General features: G+C 39.5%; 1 protein-coding gene across 2 annotated transcripts in view; it reads left to right on the top strand.

The window, feature by feature from the left end:
* LOC105150523 (uncharacterized) overlaps positions 1–18,679 on the top strand; it is a 113,925-nt gene that overhangs the window by 44,426 nt on the left and 50,820 nt on the right. The window lies entirely within an intron of this gene.

Genomic DNA, 18,679 nt, shown 5'->3' with positions numbered 1-18,679 from the left:
TTCGAGCAGGACGAAAAAGAAATTTTCAGGACCCTATTAGTTAGAGCTCTAATCACGCGGTAATGAGGCGGTAATCCTGAAAGACATACGGGGACTCCCACGGGGTATACAGCCACGTCACCTAGCAACCGTTCCTTCCAACGAGAGCTGCCACGTGGCCGTTCGTTATCTTGCCACTGGCTGTAACGAGGCCGACTTAACAGCGCGAGCACGTCATATAACGTTCGCACGCGCGCGCGCGCGCGCAGCCCGTCGGGATGCCCCGTTTCCATTTGTCCTAATCAGCCATAAGTTCAGGATACTGTTTGTAAGGCGTAATGAGAGTTGCCACTGGCTTGCCACGCCGCATCTCTCGGTATTAACTACTAGAACCACATTCTCAACTCGGTAAGTTTCGCTGCAATTCACAAGGTAAAGATAATTCAAATTTCGAGATGTAAGATACCGCCTGACGGATTCCGGTAGAAACCGATATCTTATCTCTAATTTCTTTGGTATAATAAAAGAGATCTATCTTAAAGAGAAGTACCTTAAATTTTATTCTTTAAGGCGTTTTAAGGCGTTTTTAAGAGTTTCTGCACACCATAGACCTGTTTTGAAAGATTTTCTGATCGATCTCTTCTATTTACAAGCAGTTACAAATACTTTGCTCTTATTTAAACTATATTTATGAGTTTTAATCGGATCGCTAAGCAAAAGAACAAATTTGCGGCAAATCAGAGGAAAGGGAGTGAGATGAATTTACGTACTTCCAATACAGAGCGTACTCTTGGAGAAGGATTACTTGCCTTCAAACTCGATCATCGATTTACTTACCCTTAGAGGCGACGTTCGAGACAAGGATGATCAAAGAACGTGTCTCTAGCTATGCAATTATAACGCTTTGATGTCGTTTTTCTTTGTTTGTCATCACAGCCGAGGCATGAATATCCCTATCAGCCGCCATCAGAATAATCGTTCAGCGATCCAAGACCTTTGATTATTTGATTGGCCGCCACGCGGAAATCCGTTATTTAATCTTTCGCGGAACTGGAAGAAAGGTACATCGCACACGGAAGTTCCCACGAAGGATGACGGGAAAGTTCACGGCTATGTACTGGGAATGTATGAGTGTGCGGATCTCCTACACCAAGTTAGTTTAAGCTACAGAATGTCTAGCGTCCTATAATCCACGCTCGGATACACCAATGCCAATTGGAATGTCATTGCGTTTTGGGTTTAATTGAATTTTCTCTTATATAATACTGTAATCACTTGGAATGATAAAAATATATTATATACACGTATAATTGAATTCTCATCCATTTTGCGTCTTTCAATAAAAATTGAAGTAAATAAATATCCAATCTGCACTTATCAAGATTGATATTCTAAAAATTACATGAGCGTAGATCTGAGACGATAACATAACATGCGATCGTGATATTCGTCTTTCTCAGTCGCTTTTAGATTCACCTGGCGGATTGCCATAAAATGGCATTCCGAGGAAATGGTCGGCGGATGGAAGGGAAAGACGGAAGGGGGATAGACTGGAGTCCTTTACTCGAGGAAACTATTGCGTGGCTCCTTGATATTCTCGCGAGAAACTAGTACTCGGACCTGAGCTCGAGCTTAAACGCGGCATATCGCATTTCGTTTCCACGCAAATCGCACATTACCCGACCGACGAGATTGCCGCCACGCAACGGCTTGATTTAAATTCCTCGAGAGGATATTGCACGTTCCCGGCTCTTAATCGGCCACGAATTTGTGCATCCCCTCTGCCGTGGCTCCGCCTCGTAACGTTCTTTCTCCGCGTCGCAATTATTTTAACGGCTTGGAACTTTCGTGGCTAAAACCGATAAACGCTCGACAATGTCGAACTATGTACTATTACTTTCCGACTATTACACCGGCTGTTCGACGGCAATCACATTAGTTCTTGACCCGGGAACGATAACACGGATAACCATTAGAGTTCCATACAAACATTTCTTTTCTACAATATATATACTGTTAGACTACAGGACTGCATCGTCTTAGATAGTCTAAAAAATTGCATTACCTTTCTACGCTAACAAATACTACGATTACTGCTCCCATTAAATACGATATATAATTTCTTACTTTTAATTTCGTTTATCAATCTCGTTTATATTTTAAAAGTATTATCTTGGAGATTACCTCGTGTCGCCACAATTCCGCTCAAATGTGCAAATGCATAAATATCCATATTCGTGTTCTATCGTTCGGCTTTTAGCTTCAATTTATTTCTTGAAAGTTTTTTTTATCATTCGCAGCTTTAAAGCACTCGATACGTCGAAACGCGATAAACTTGGTTCGCGTCGCTTAAGCCGTGCGATCGCCTCATTTGTGAGGTTACTCGCTGGAATAAACGGCGGAAATGTTCCCTCGGCTTTTTCTTGTTTTCCTTCTTTCTTTCTTTCTTTCTTTTTTTTTTTTGCGCGCTGTGGGGGAAATTACATATCGAGAAACCGTCGAATCCGTTCGCAACGGTTCTTTTATTGGTCGAATAGGCGCACTTGTGCGCGCGCGCGCGCGGATTCGAATCCGCTCGCGTCGGTGAGGATTTTGACGAGAGAGCTTTCCCTGTCGGATCGAGAGGCCTGCCGTTCGCCATCCGCTCTCACGCCCGAAAGCTCGGAGAACCCATTCCCTCAACGAAGAGCTTTCCTGCAAGCGAAGCAACCAAAGGAAATGGCAGCGTGGCAAACTTACCCATCCCTGCACTGTCGCTATTTCGATATTTTTGCTGACATTAATTTCTAAAAGATTGTCTACAAAAAACTTCATTATTGAGATTATTATGTAATCCAAATTATCATGTAATCTAGTGCCTTTTATTTCCTTCAATGTTTTCCATATTTCGCATAATTTAATTAACATCCGATCGATTTGTTTAGTAACTTTCACACAATCGAATATCTTTAATATTCTAGCAAAATGAGAGACAATAGAGTTCGTTAGTATACTTTCGCACAATAAAAAGCCTATACTATGCACGTTTTTACATATTTATAGATTGATTAAAAAAAAATGCCGAGTATTAGTTTTTAATGTAACATTTTTGTATTGAATATCAATTATCTGAAACAAATTTTTGGAAAACATGCTCTCTAATCTGATTTTATTTTTAAATAAAAATATCCACTACATATGTATCATTTTGTTCACGTCGATTCATTGAGCGGTCGAGTTCAGATAGGCAAAGAGTCATCCCGTTTATCTTAGTGTTCGATTTAAACCGAACGGAACTATCAGAAACGTTTAGAATTCTCTCGTCGATTTCCATTTCTCCTTCTTCGAGACACAACATCCCCTTGAGCGCCCTTTGAAGTCATTCTTTTCCATTTCCAGAGTGCCACAGGGCCGTTTGAGCCCTTCACATATACCCTGACGCTCCGTATGCAGGCTTTATTTGTGCAGGATGATAGAGAGGAGCCACCACCTCCATAAGGCGATCGCGCACACGGCACGGCACGGGCGCGGTTCAGGCGGGGGAGGTAGTTGCGCGAGGGTGGCTGGCCTCCCAAAGCCTCGGGGGGTGGAAGGGCCGGGTTGAGTCGGTCGTTGAGGGCTGGAGGATGATGCCGTGGTCCCTGGATCGATCCCGGGGCTACGCCACACACCCTACCATCACTACTACTATTGCTCCAACGGCACCCCGACCCGCTGCAACCACCGAGCACTGGCTAACTACCTCCTCCCCCCTCCCCCCCTCGCAGACATATACCATATACATACACGTCATACACGTCATACGCGTCATACACGTACACACGTATGAATTGCTCCCTGTGCGTGATCCTGCACGCTGCGTTAGCGTGTCGTCGCGACACGCTCGAGCGTGTCACGCGTGTGCGCCGACTCATGCATAGATATCAAGTGCACGCATCCCGGGGGGTAGACGGGGGATTCCCAGCGCCGGCACCCCAGCACTAACACCGATATATCGGTCGTCGTCGCGCGTACATGCGCGCGGGTATCGATGCTGTAGTAGAGGGTGTGAATGTTTTACGTGCGTGTCGAGTTTAACTCCGGTAAAGTGGATGGATGAATAGATAGATGGATAGGAAAGGTATTATGATAAAGAAATTATGCTAATGAAGATATTACAAAGAAATTGCGAACTCCTGGTGTCGCACGGCTTTAGATATTTAATCTTTGTTCTTCAGAGACAATGGCGCATACCGGCGGAGATATTAAATATTTAAAATGGAAATGAAATACTTGCATAGAAGAACGACGTGGAGTACAATTAAATATTTAAATATCAAAATGAAAGAACTTAGAGCGCATTAAAGATTAAAATTTAATTTGAATATATTTTTGAGCTCAAAGTAGGGAGACCGGGACTGGTCTGCGAACCCTCTCATTTTTAAATTACTACAGTTTTCATGCGCGCCTTCTGCGGGGAATAATCCAGATGGAGAAGCAGGTGTTCTTCGACTTGGGTTTGTAATTCCCCCTCTCCTCCCCTCCTCTTTCCTTCTCTTTACGAGCAGAAATTCCAAATCACCGATCTCGCATTGTGAATCAGCCGTTGCAACGGTATTTTGAGAAGGTTTCAATCATCGCCTTACATCCATCTTCACGGCGTTATTATATATCGATCTGTTTTTTGAACAGAAAAAAACCAACTGTTTCGTGTTGTTAACGTGTTGTTGATCACACGTCTCAGAACGATAAATAACTGAATGACTGAAGTTAATAGACTGTCAAGATGTCCCCTCCGAGTTTTCCTAATATTGATGAGTTTAATGAGTCGACGTTAATGAGGCATACATTTGTGTCGTTGACGAAGGCTAACTTTTATCCATTTCCGCATTAATAGTTAACAAGAGGCTTTTAGCTTCTTACAGGGTCAATCTCAAAGTCTCAAGATTGTTTTCCCATCTTGAAAGAAAAACTTTGTGACGAGTTAATTTCGCGACATTGCCATAATGAATATTAATGATACGCGTAGATATACTCTCGCGTTTGAGAATAGCGCAATTAATTTTGCATCTTGTTTTTTAATTTATTCGCTATATCGATATCGTTCTTTTTCAGCGAGATAAACTTTACGAGATTGTCTTGTAATTCTTTTCGCGTTTTAGCTTTCACAAGTTTCGTAATCTACCGCAATCTCTAAAACCGACCATTTCTTCGAAGAAACGTATAAAAAATTTATGCGAACCTCGAAATTTTCTCGTCGAGGCACAGAAGTGTCGGTCGGATTTACCTTGATGTTGTTACGTGACATGCTTCGAAACGCAAGAGATCGACCCGCACGAAGGCAGAATAAGTCGACGGCCGGGTGAAAATTCCTGGCATTAAGTCGCCGCTAATTCCCGAAGACAATAACACTTCTTCTTCGTAGGCGTCGTTCTAAAGCCCTGACCGAACCATTTCGCGGTTTAGATTGTCGGAAGTTACCTCATATTTATCGCGGCCATTGCACAGGATGCTGTACGAACGAAGAGCGCAATGAGAGTCCATTCCTTTCGTTCGAGTTTTAAGGCTGAGAGAATTATTTATTCAACTCTCCGCCGACATTGTTGGATTTTAAAGGCACATTCAATATGTTTATTGTAAATTCTAGTAGATAAATTTAAATCTATAAAAAATAAGTAAAAAATACAATCTAACTTCCGTAAGTAGTAAAACTCATTAAAACTTTTATAAGTGTGTAACAATTTTTTATTGCCGACGGAAGGCAATAAAATTAGAACAGCTTCACTTGTCGAATGAAAATTTGAATCGAACGTGATATAATATTAGGTGCAAATAAGTTTCCGCCGTTTTTTATCAAAAATTAAGCATTTATTGATGTGAAATTGCTTGTTGAGTCGCTCCTAATATAAGTGCAAGTTCTTTTTGCGTTTGACACGAATCTTTATTCAATAACGCTTCCAGTTCCGCGTCTTCGGCCTTCCGCTACGTTCTTTGTCTTCGACGTCAAATTCACCGTTCTTAAATTTTTGAAACCATTCACGACAACTTCTCTCACTTAAGGCAGCCTCACCATATGCCTCTACAAGCAATCGATGAGCCTCAGCTGCAGATTTCTTCAAATTAAAGAAGTAAATCAAAAGTTCCCGCAAATGACGCTTATTCGGCTCAAAACTCGGCATTTTCGCACAAAAAAAAATATATGATGCTGATACGAAATCGCTAGTATTTCAAGGTTATGTTGATAGATGCCCAACCTTACGATATAATGTTTTACATCAGACAATTTTAACCATAGCTTGCTAGTGGCGCCGTCTTTTGTCAAACGGCGGAAACTGTATTTATTTGTACACCTAATATATCGGCATTTATAAATGTGTGTTACGTAATTATATTAGTATTACGTCTATCGACATAAAATGTGTTTTATTCGATGTAATGAAAATCTCGATAACGCTAAGTCAAAAGTGACGAAGTTTCGCTTCGAGAGGTTAGTGTCGCGGAATAAATACGACACTCACGGCGGAAACACGAGACCGCGATCATTGAACCGAAAGATGAAAGCGAGTGCGTTCATCGAGGCATTATCCGTCTACTTTGTCATACATCGCGAATTACTTAATCGATTCAAACTTCTTCAATGAACAACTGACAACGACAACGACAACGACAACGATTGACGATAATTAATTCCGCGAGTTTTCCGAAAATATTAGATAAGCGATACACACAAGTAAGAGAAGCGGTGCAAGGATGTAATTCTGTACAGGACAATTCCGACAGGGAATTCCGAATACATCATGAATCGCAATCGCTCGTGGCTTTCGCGGCGACCAGATCGAAACTTGGTCGCGAAACTTATGCGACGCGGAATTGCGGTGCTCACCGTCACGCGAGAAACTGCCATCTTTCGATGTGTTGTAGTTTGATAAGAGGATTTCCGTCTTTGCGCGAACGATGCACGCCAGACGCGTTCAATTTTCTGCTTTTGTCCGCTCCTAATTACGAATTTCGTAGCTATAATATTGTTAGAAGTTGACGTGCGCTCGCGCCTCGCGCCTCGCTTCCTTAGTTCCGACGTTTGCGTTTCTCTGTTAATTCGCTTAATAATATAATTTACATCGTAATAAACCTTTCACTCTCTCGACGCCATAAACTTTGTCCGATATTTCTTTGTATGACGGATAATTCAGCGCTTGTAAGGAGCTTGTCCTCCTCGCTGATTAATGATGGTACATTAAATCATTCACGCTGATATAACGCATATTTCTCGTATAACTTACATAGGTACATCAATAAAATATTAATAAACTCTCATGCATTTTGCGATTGGATGGAATTGGTGGTTAAAGTAACAAGAGTAATAAGAATCAGCTTTTAATCTGCAACTTCCTGACACTTTGCCGTGCTGCTTTTATTGAGTTAAGCAAGCTGGATTATCAAGAGCGATACACTTCAACCGGCAGTCCGCATAGTCGAGCAGGCGTGCTAGATAACGGGGGAGTCTGCTTCATTATCTAATTTAGTGCCACCCCCGGGAGGACGCTTGCGGCACATCGGCTAACCTATTCGATCCTTTTTCGCCCTGAGGACCCGAGGGATCTGGGATAATTTAAGTCGCATCGAGCGGGTAACTCTCACTGGTGTACGCGCGGCAAACCAACTTAAATATCTAAATTTCTTCGCCACCCCCCGAGGAGAAATTCGACGAACCGTCCTTTCGGACGCTGCTATATATTTTGGTGAAAAAGAACGGACGTGCTTTTTTTTTTAGGTGAATAATCGAACAGTGTAAAAAAGTTTTACCCCTCCCCCCTTCTCTCTTCTTGCCATTTTCATTTTACATCTTCATTTCTCTCTGAGCGAGTAATACTACGGAAACTAGGAAATGCGGTGGGAAATTTGTGGTTAGAATATCGAAATGCCAAAAGCGCCACAGTCGGAGGATGTTAATTGGTTTATTTTCTCGTCGGCAGAACAATGTCCCGATTATTGACTTCATTCTGAATCACGGGCCACGCTGATCGAGCATGTAATATTCTCATCGTGTATGGCTTCTCTATCATAGGCAAGTGTAAATATTAACATAATGCTCTCAAACACAATCTATTCTCCGATCAGGGCCACTCAAGAGTAAAGATTAAGCGTGAGAAGGTACGCGGCCGCAAAATTTTGTGGAAATTTTGCGCGGAAAATTATTAAATTAATAATTATTATAAATGATACGATGAAGAATAATATTAAATGATGTATAATTTTATAGAGAATAATTTTTGTAACATATATGGTTACAATTTTGTTTTTAATTAATGAATTTAAATTAAATTTGTTTCTGACAAACATTATTAAATCAATTACGAGTAGAGTACTTAAATAGAACAGAAAATTAAAAAAATTAAATATGTACCTTACATTATTATTTTAAACAATAATTCGGTCATCCTTGCAAATCACGAGAACACGAACAACTGTAGTATTTCGGTATTGGATGAATTGGTAACCGGGAAAGTCAAAGGTGATTCAATGTTCGCAACACAGACGATATTGGATGCCACGGATAACGATGAGGTTTGAGGCAACGACAGGAATACGTATGCTAACGCTACACACTTACACCTGGAAGAAATTTCACGGATCGATTTATCAATGTACATACGTCGTTCTGTCTGACATTTATTGAGGAATAAAATACTTGTAGCGATCTTTCATACCAAAAGTAATAATGTTTATTGAAAGAATACTTTGAAGGATCACATTAAATGCGAGCATGAAAATTCATTATTTGCTGCAGTATTTTCTCGCTAATTTCATTAAGAAGCGTCTTGAAATGGCAGTTTTCGCGATCGAATTTTCAATTAAGTTCCCAGTCAATTCCAACCTGTTTCGCAGTTTCGCAACCAGCTATGTTGCACTTAATAAATCCGTTACAGCGCTACAATATGCCGCTCGAAAATCATTACCTTCATCTGTGAGGATTTCTGAATTGAAATGTGATATTATCCGAGTTATCTTTGTAAGCATGTATGGGAATCTTTCAAGGAGATTCAATTCTTCTCTATCCTCTTATTTTCTTAAGAATTTTAATAAGGAATTCTTCCGCGATATATATGACGAGATGAGATGAGGATACGGTGAAATTTTACACGGGGTGTAAAATTCGCATTCCACAATTTTTAAAAATTATTTAATCAGTGGACGCAGTATTAAATCTTGAATCGTCGATGAGGAAGCTTGAGGCGTGGCTTTGAACTATATACATGCATTTGTATTTCGCAGTAACTTGCTTATGAAGCCGAGTACGTGTCTGCGTGCATCCATTTCTACGGGTAAATGGCGAACACGATTTCCGAGCATAATTTCCTCGGATTACGTTAAATCCAAACCTAGGTTGCGTTTTACTGAGAGCTGTCGAGCTCTCGAACTGAAGTTGGAGTTGCCGAACCGAAATAAATAAAGCGAATACGATGTAATAAAGACATTGGCAACAAATAAATGCGTATCACTGAATACAACTGGAATACAAAAATATTCTGAAAAATATTCGTCGTAAACAAACACAATTTAGTACAAAGTAATCTCAAAGCATAACATTGTGGAGATTTTATATGCAATTTTGCCACGCACATCGGTCCTGTCTGTTAAATTGTATTACAGTGTAAATAAATTTAGTGTATCACATATCATTGTATTATAAACATGTTAATTATCTTTATCGCATGTTTTAATTACGCTTTACGAAATTTCGAAACTATAAAATACAATAATAGAATAAATAAATTGAAAACACACACGCATACTAAGGAGATAATTAAAATAATGGCAGTTGTAATAAATAATGGAAGGTTTGTTGAAATGTAGGATCACCGAGTGGAAATTATCGATCACTAAATTATTATCACGGGTGGACGATTATTAACGGCCATGTTGCATCATTACCAGCTTGTTGACGGATCAGCTATACCTCTCTCGGCTTGTAAATCTGGCTATAGCTGTTGAGGAGCAATAATACAATTACAAACTATTGCGCCAGTTCCAGTGATTTACTATTTGGATTATTGCAGATTTGCATATCCGGCGACATCGATACGCTATCGAAATCGTCCGTTGCTGAATTTTCAACAAATGTTTTACATATACCCCGCATAAGCATGAACGCGAGCGCGATAGAGGTAGAGAGGAAGAGAATGAATTAGGGAGGCTATAATTATTATAGAGCGATTTAATTATTATACAAGAGAGAATATATCATTATATTCAACAATATATATAATATATAAAAATATATATACAAAATTTATGCAGCCCGTTAGTTAACTAGCTAATATAGCTACTTCTTGATACAATTTTTGTTTCATAATACGTACGTAGAAGAGCACGTATGGGATTGAATGAAAAAAAATGAATGTTGTTGATATTGTGAAATAAATTTCAAGCGGATTGTATTTAATCGCAAAATTGCATAAGCGCTCAACGACTAATGCCAGCGCCATTTCTGTATATAACGGTTATATCGGCGCTTTCGCGAATCCGATGATACGTCGATAATATTGTTAAGCTTCAAAAATCGCGCATCGCTGTTGACGTTGATAAACGACTCGAGCCAAATAAATGCGAAATCCATAATCGGGCATTTACCCGGTAAGCCTCGAAACAAAATTTGTGCCCGCACTGGTCGATCATTAGGATAATTGAGTAAACATCGCATATAAATAAAACTAATTGGCGCACACACAAATTTACCGTTCAAATAATTAAGTCTGAAATGATCGGCATTTTCAAACAAGATCATTTCTACGCGCTTTAGTTAAATATTGAAAAGATTCGAAAATCTGTATCGTCATTATTTAAATATCAAAATTGCTTGTTAATCAGACTAACATTGAAAGAGAATTGATTTAATAATCACATCCAAACGAGATGGATTTTAAATTACGATTATTCGGAAGCTTTTTCAAATAATGTTGTTATGCCTTTGTACCGTTTTATTGGTTTGAGCATCAAGATCACAATGTGCTTCAAAATCGAAATTTAAAGATATTATCGATATATTTGTGTCTGTCAATGAGATTCGCAGTACATCGCGCAGAGAAATCCTCTTAAAATCCTCCAATTCTAGATTTATATGTACTCGTATTTTTCATTGCATATGCATATATGATAATCCATCATCGAATCTAGCTTAGAAACAAACATACGCTTATAACGAAACGACGACGTAGCTGGTTGCTTAACGACGCTTCCGCCGCGTTTTGCGATCGCGTTATTGCATCCGCAATGTCGTTTCGTCTCATTAGAACAACGATAGCCTCTACGCAGCTCACGGTGCGCATCGATCCATCATCAAAGCGTTCCGCAATTCCGTCGAACAAAGTTGGACCGGATGGTAGCTCGAGCTTCGTATTGGCGCATTCGTTCGCCTACGTCCACCGACCGATCGTAAAGCTAGCTACGTGTATACATGGGTCACCGTTCTCTATGTCAACGACATTTCCACGTGTGCAGCTACATGCATTGGATTGCCTTGTGGTGATTCCGATGCGCTCGTACAATCGAGATTTATCGATCTCCCCTCTCAATACCATTGCGCTCCTTACCACTCACCCTTATCTACCCGCAACTCGCCTTTCTTATCTCTTAGTTTCCACAATAAGCTTTCTATTAAATTGTTTTCTTTCTATACCGATGCTATAAGGTCGGGGATGTATCTTATTTTTATTAACAATAAGAATCTTACTGGACCGTGCATTTGGAAAGTTCAAACAATAAGGAATAGAAGTAATGGTCCTAACAAATGATCAAAGCTTTTCTTTAATGTTGAAATAATTCAATCTGAATTATATATTATATATAATATACATATATACTATAATATATACATATATACTATATTTGCAGTCATTCAAATTGCGCGCCGAATTGAGATTTTTCAGAGTTATAAACACAATTAAATTACTGTAGTAACATCACGGATTAAATTGACAAGCTATTTTAATAATTTGATGCTCACTCAGGCATCCTGTTAAGAAGATGTTAATCCTGAAAAACTCAATTTATTGCGAAAAATATCAAAATGCACGCTCCAGTAAAATTTGTTTACATTACGTCTCCTGAGAGAAAGACGTTTTTTTTCATACATACATTGATTATTGCGAAGAATATTACTAAGGCCTCAGTTGTCTAAGGCTGGTATTACATTTGTCGTATGACAAAAATTTTAAGTTCATTGATTGATTATAGGACAGAGAGATCCGACAACTTCTCTTTCTTACAGTCAATCAATAGGTTTGAAATGCGTTGTACGACAAATGTAATATAAGGCTAAAGGAAATACAAGAGATTCCGGATTCGACTCTCAGCCGAGGTAATATTTTTCGTAATCTATTTACAATTTTTCAGTATATACGAACATCTTAACAGAATACCTGATTGAGCATCAAATTATTAAAATAGCTTGTTAATTTAATTTATGATATTACTACAGTAGTTTAATTGCGTTCATAAGTTTGAAAAACCAATTCGGCGCGCAGTTTGAATGACTATAAATATGGTATATCTATATATATGTATGTATAGTATATAGTAATTGACATTGAATTATTTATATTATATTTTATATTATCTTCTCAACAATTTGTTTAGTTTTACTGTAAACGAAATATTTATTAATCCGTTAGTTACGATACTGGAGAGGACCCAAAATAAGGATCGAAACGTCTACTACTGTAATTTTGTTTTATAAATATATTTTTACGCACGAATAACTTGTATCGCATTGGCTCATTTTTAGTGAATGATCTATTATTTGGAGTTTTTTATGAAATGAAATCTTGAAACTATTTTTTGCCTATTATTTTACTTATTTATATATTCAGATTTGGAAATTTGAATATTCAATTCGTTGATTGTGTGTGTTGTCATTATAGTCCATACGTTCACTGCACGTTTCACACTCTCTATATAAATTGTTTGCTATACATTTCTCGATACGTACATGTACCGCACCAGAAGCAATTTGCCCCTGAGGCATAATAAAATCTTCATTCCACACACTTTTTCTTTTTCCCCTTTTCTTTCTTTTTTTGACATTTAACCTATCCTGCTCTAGTGAGTATCTCTATTTATCCAACCGTTTTTATCGATCCACGTTTGTCTGCGTCTTTTTCTACTTGTTCCACTTCACTCTGCTTTACACTTCATTCACTCTACTTGTTTCTCCATGTCTATACCAACCTTCTAGCTCTTTTTTTTTCATTTTCTCTTTCTCTCTCTCTCTCTCTCTCCTCTCTTTCACTTTTCATGTTATTCATCTATATTTCCCTGTCGACGAGTACAAGGAGCGGAAAAGTCGCTAATGTCGGACGCACATCGCTGGTTTCATGGGTCGCCTGTCAAACTCTACTCGGGGATTTCCTTTTCCCGCGGGAGCGAGCGCACGCGACATGGCGACATGGCGACATGGCGACATGGCGACATGGCGTGTCGCAAGCCGTTTTGTTCTGTCATATTGTCGGGGACTATCTCGCCGATGCGTTTTGACGACCACGGCCCGTCCCATGCACGATCCGAGCGGTTCCGGTTCCCTCGGGTATCCGGCAGTTCCGTTTGTTTCGCTCCCTCTTCCCTTCTCATTCGCTCAACGCGTCGCATTTATCGTGCTCGTTGCCGTTGAGCGCAAACGCGACACTCGGATCGCGCAATGCGAAATCACACAGGAATTTAATTCGACGCTTAATTCACTCCGCCCCAAAATGCGTTACGGATGTAACCAAGCGTCGATTCTGCATAAATGATTCGCGCAGTCGAAATCACAGAGTAAATTGACATTTTTTTGGTTACTTTTTTTTATAGAAAATTATGTAAGATTATACAATATAGAAATAAAGCAGATTGAAAAACACTTTCTTTCGTGTGCTCTAACGTTAAAGTTAATTATCTTTCACTAAAGAAAGAGAGACTAGACATCAGATATATATCTTACAAGGTGATCGATCATTTTTCACTCTCCTCTCTCCTTTTAAACTCTTTTCAATTTATCAAGTCTTAATATACAAGAAGGTATTACAAAGGCGTCATAAATTCATCTGAAATTTTTCGTCCCGTGAGAATTAATAACGTCTTTAGAACTTTTTCCAGGTTTAATCCTTAAATAAATGATGCTTCTGTTTAATCGATCTGAACGATCTTTCCTTCAAATATCGCTTGTCGACTCGCGAACTAAATCGTGTCCGAAGGCATCTCTTTCTTCATTTTTCATTTTTATATTTTAAGAATCTTTATTTTAGACCGCATATATGTGAGAACACGATCAATCTTGAATTACCATGGGTAATTTTTCGAACTGCGCGCCAAATTGTTTTACCGGACTATAACTCTAGTAATCGCGAATTAAATTGACAAGCAATTTTAATAATTTGATGCTACAATCAGGCATTATAAAGATGTTAATATGTTTGAAAGACAATGGTATATATGGTATATATAGTATTCACGATTGAATTATTTAAGCAATGAAGATCCAGCTTCGACCGTTATAAGCTTAGCATTATAATTTTTTAAATATTCTGTTACGCTTTCTAAATCTATGTGCAAAATTTTAACATACTCATCAATAGAATGAAATAGACTTTTTTTTTTGTTTCACAGAACACTCGACATCGGAATTGGCGAAGAATAAAATCTCGATTAGGAATAAATTGCATCGATCGCCGGCTCTTGTGTGGACTATCGCGTATATATAAGCGCGAATAAAAACCGAAGGGCTGCCATTACCAGGTGATTGATGGAGTGTTGGGGGTGGAGTTACGGGGCAAAAAAAGAGTAGCGGTTTCGGTCAAGCGGCACTCGGTATAGGCGAGCGGTAGCCCACCATCAAAGTAAATACCCATTGTTGACTATCGCTCAGAGATTGTTTTCCCGAACGTTGGTGGTTCGTCGGTGTACTACCGTTAGGCATCACGGACTGGTAAACTGCACAAAGGTTATACATTAACAAGGTAAATCGGTAGGTAGATACCCTAGGCTCTTAAGGGTTACGTATAACGTGCGTACAATCAATTAATTGGCAATAAGAAATTTGATGATTTCAAAGGGATGCCGCAAAGGGATAAAAAGAAAAATAATAAAATTAATATCGGTATCGCGCAAGTTTAAGTCGTGTTTTTTTAAGTCGTGATAACAACGTTCCATTCGTTCTGCCCTGAGATATAATGAGAGCTAAGGGTGAAAGTTATATCGGGCACTTAGGAGAACCACGAAGGAGAAACTTTGTAAATATTTTTACGAGACGGTATGGAGGTATTACGGGGGGCGGAGGTAACGTGAAGCGTCAATGCGCCACGGTGCACCGGAGTGCTGAGGATCGAAGAGGGATCGTCGCTATTAGTCGGCGAAGTTGAAAACTAGGTGGATGTTGATCTAGGTCGCGTGGTCGAGTTTTACAGTGAGATTATTGCCGAGTATATATGTATATATGTATGTATGCGTGCGTGGGTGTGTGTGGGGGTGTGTGTGCGCACGTGCGCAGGGGAAATGCCTCTACTCACCGTTACCGCGCGCAGAGGTAATTGAATCCGGCGATGAATTGAATAACGGCGCAACCGAATGCTGCAAGTGGATCGGATCGCGCGGGCTATTGCAGCGACGTGTTGGAAATAAAAGAATAGAAACGAAAGGGTCGGTGTCTGACAGAGGGTATTGTGGAAAAGTTGGCTAGTCATTTCGTAGTTCGCGCAGTTTTCTGAGTAGATTTATTTCGCGTCGGATATTCGCCACGCGCGTCAAAAGTTAAATATTGGAAAATATCAGAGACGCATATAAACGTAAATATTACGATAATAAATCAAGAGAGGGAGGGGGTCTCTTTTCATATCAACATTTAATCAAAATTAACGTCAGATCCAGTACGTCAAGATTAATGTCGCTAATATTATTTCTAATAGGAAATCTAGAGTTTGCGTGACATTTATATATATATATATATAGATATGCGAGATTAATTCTATTAATTGTACATACAAATATTCAATGTTGGAGTAAAATGAAATCAATTTTCAAAATTAAATGTTTTACACGCCGCAACTAGAATTAAAGAGGTTAATATTTCGGACGACTTTTAATTTACGAGCCGAAAATCTCTCGAAAAGCGCGATGTTTTTCAAATTAGTGAAAAAGCTTCTGCGCCTTTGATCAAAAGAGCCACTCGCGATTTTATCTCGTGAGCGGTAACGCGCTCGTGGGACAAAATCGCATTCTGCGTGTTAGCGATTTTTTCGTCAAGCGGATTAGCGAACGAGATTTTCGTGCGAGGTGATTATCCTGCGACGCCCCGGCGACGCGCATAAGCGTAACGATTATGGCGCGATAGCGATAAAAACCACTTTTATCTTCGAAAAACTTTTTAAACGCAGGATGTACGGTAACGGCGGTGATGGCTGTGAAATAGTATACCGATAAACTCGATTTTCAAATAGTTTGGAAAATGCTATTTTAATGCTATTTTTTAGTTATTTTTAAAAAACCCAATTAATCCAATACGTTATACTCATTAACGAGATATCTAATTAATTTTTTTAAGTAATTTTTTTTTTATGTAAACGCGTGTTACTGTCACCTCTATTATATCTGTTACCTCTACTGTTTATCTCCACAATGTAAACGTTCAAGAGATAACGGAGCATTAATCAGAATTATTATTATTGCTGCGACTTGCTGCAAGTTATTTGAGATAAGAGATATGAATAAGTAACGGTAATAAAATGCATTCGTAGAATTTAACTGAAATTTCCGCCGGTCGTGTTCGCGAAAGTAGCCGATTCTATGATCGCCAATCGCTGACATTTTTCAACTTGGATATTTATTCGGTGCTATCATGGGGCGCACGTGCTTTACGTGCCCACTATATCGTGATCGAAAGCGTTTCGTTTAAACCGATAGTCGGGAGTTTAGATGGCTTCTATGGGGTGAACGGGAAACACGTGTATCAGACGGACGCGGCGCTTGCGAGAACTTTATCCGTCTTATTTCTATTGACATCGATTATTAGGATTATTACCCAGTTGCTTGGGCTTGGAGGAAGAAAATACTACATTACGCTACATTACGTTGTTCCGCTATTTACCCTGTACAACTTTCGACTGTATGTGTGTTATACTCACTGACTATCTCGAGCAAATCGAGTCTGTGCCAGGTTCAACAAAACTACCAAAGTATCGAATAGCGATAAATTTGCGACAATACGTATTACGCTAAAGACTGTACCGCCCTGAGAGAAAAATCTCTGCGAACAACTTCTTTGTTTTGTTTTATCTCATTCCGAGACACCCGGTAGATTAAGTTACGGCTCCGGGTGCCTCGGGAAGCGTCGGCGTGAATTTCGCCGATGCGTTTCTCTACTTGGATACCAAGCCTTTCGCCATTGTTGAGTGTACGTGACCACGTGCGCTGGCTCGCATTAAACTTAAATTAAATCGCGCGTCGAGAGAGAAATAGAGGTACGGAAAGAGAGGAATAGAGAGGAATAGAGAGTTGAAAAGAGAAACTAGGGTAAAAAGATACAGTGCACTCTGCGGACTAGCGTTGAGCGCATCGAAGGACTCGCCACATTTTCCTCAACTGTTCCTCGTTGTCGTTGATGCTCGTGGTAATGCACGGTACAACGTGTACGCGGATTTGTAATAAAAATATGGAATTATGCCAGGAGGACAGTACGGCGTCGTTATTAATGCACGTCCATGAAATTGCGAGGCTGCAACACCACCGGAGCCGTAATCATATTTACAATAATATCGCGGTTTTAGTTCCTCGTATGTGATTAAATAAAAACGCGAGCTCTCTAGAAATAACGAAATGCCGTAATTAATTCTTTTAATATTTAACATTGCAAAATACAATTTTTATTCAATTTCTGATAATTACAATTCGAGCCAAAATTCCGATAGTGAAATATCCAATCGAATTGTCGGACTCAATATATCGGACAGCTTAAATCTGTATCCCGTATGTTTTTAACCTGGATGTAGCTTGTATTCGGCATACTTTTTACGTTCCTTTTCGATGGATGAAAATGTTTTATGGCTAGTACGCAAATAATTTCACGCAAGTGAAAAGTCTGTATTTCACCGATATTTCTGGTTGGGCGAATTATTAGTTCGATTCGCGAATGTCCAACGTTGAACATCGACTGCAATAAATTCCATCATAGTCCGCCTCTCTCTCTCTCTCTCTCTCTCTCTCTCTCTCTCTCTCTCTCTCTCTCTCTCTCTCTCTCTCTCTCTCTTGTTCTCTAGCATATTATCTAGTGTGTGTTTCTCTCTTTTTATTACATTTTTCGCTGCAAGTTAATCATCATTGAGCAGATGATGCGACTCTCATGTGTGTCGATCTGTCGATGCAACTCCCTCCAAAAAAAAAAAAAAAAAAAAAAGAGGGGATGGACCGAAAAACTACTCGTATAACCTTTTTTGTAGGAGCAACCCTAAAAAAGGGGTTATATACTCTTTCAGCATCCAGCAACAGAGGGAAGCGGAAGGTGGTAGGAGGCGAAATGACCGGTCGATCCATTTTCTTCGGTCGCGTCTGTTCGTTACGTCTTTTTCCACTTTTCTCTTTTCCACGCTCGCCGTTCAGAACAATGGTTCCGCGTTTTTTCCTCCTGCAGGGAAAATATTCCTCTCGGTCGCAAAAAAAACTCGCTCGGCCCCGGCTAGGATACACGACGCAGTGCAACCGGCAAGAGCACAGTTATGGA

The sequence above is a fragment of the Acromyrmex echinatior genome, chromosome 18 (assembly GCF_024713525.1).
Source record: "Acromyrmex echinatior isolate Ae372 chromosome 18, ASM2471352v2, whole genome shotgun sequence".
In the NCBI taxonomy this organism is placed as follows: domain Eukaryota; kingdom Metazoa; phylum Arthropoda; class Insecta; order Hymenoptera; family Formicidae; genus Acromyrmex; species Acromyrmex echinatior.
This window is presented reverse-complemented; position numbering and strand designations above follow the sequence as displayed.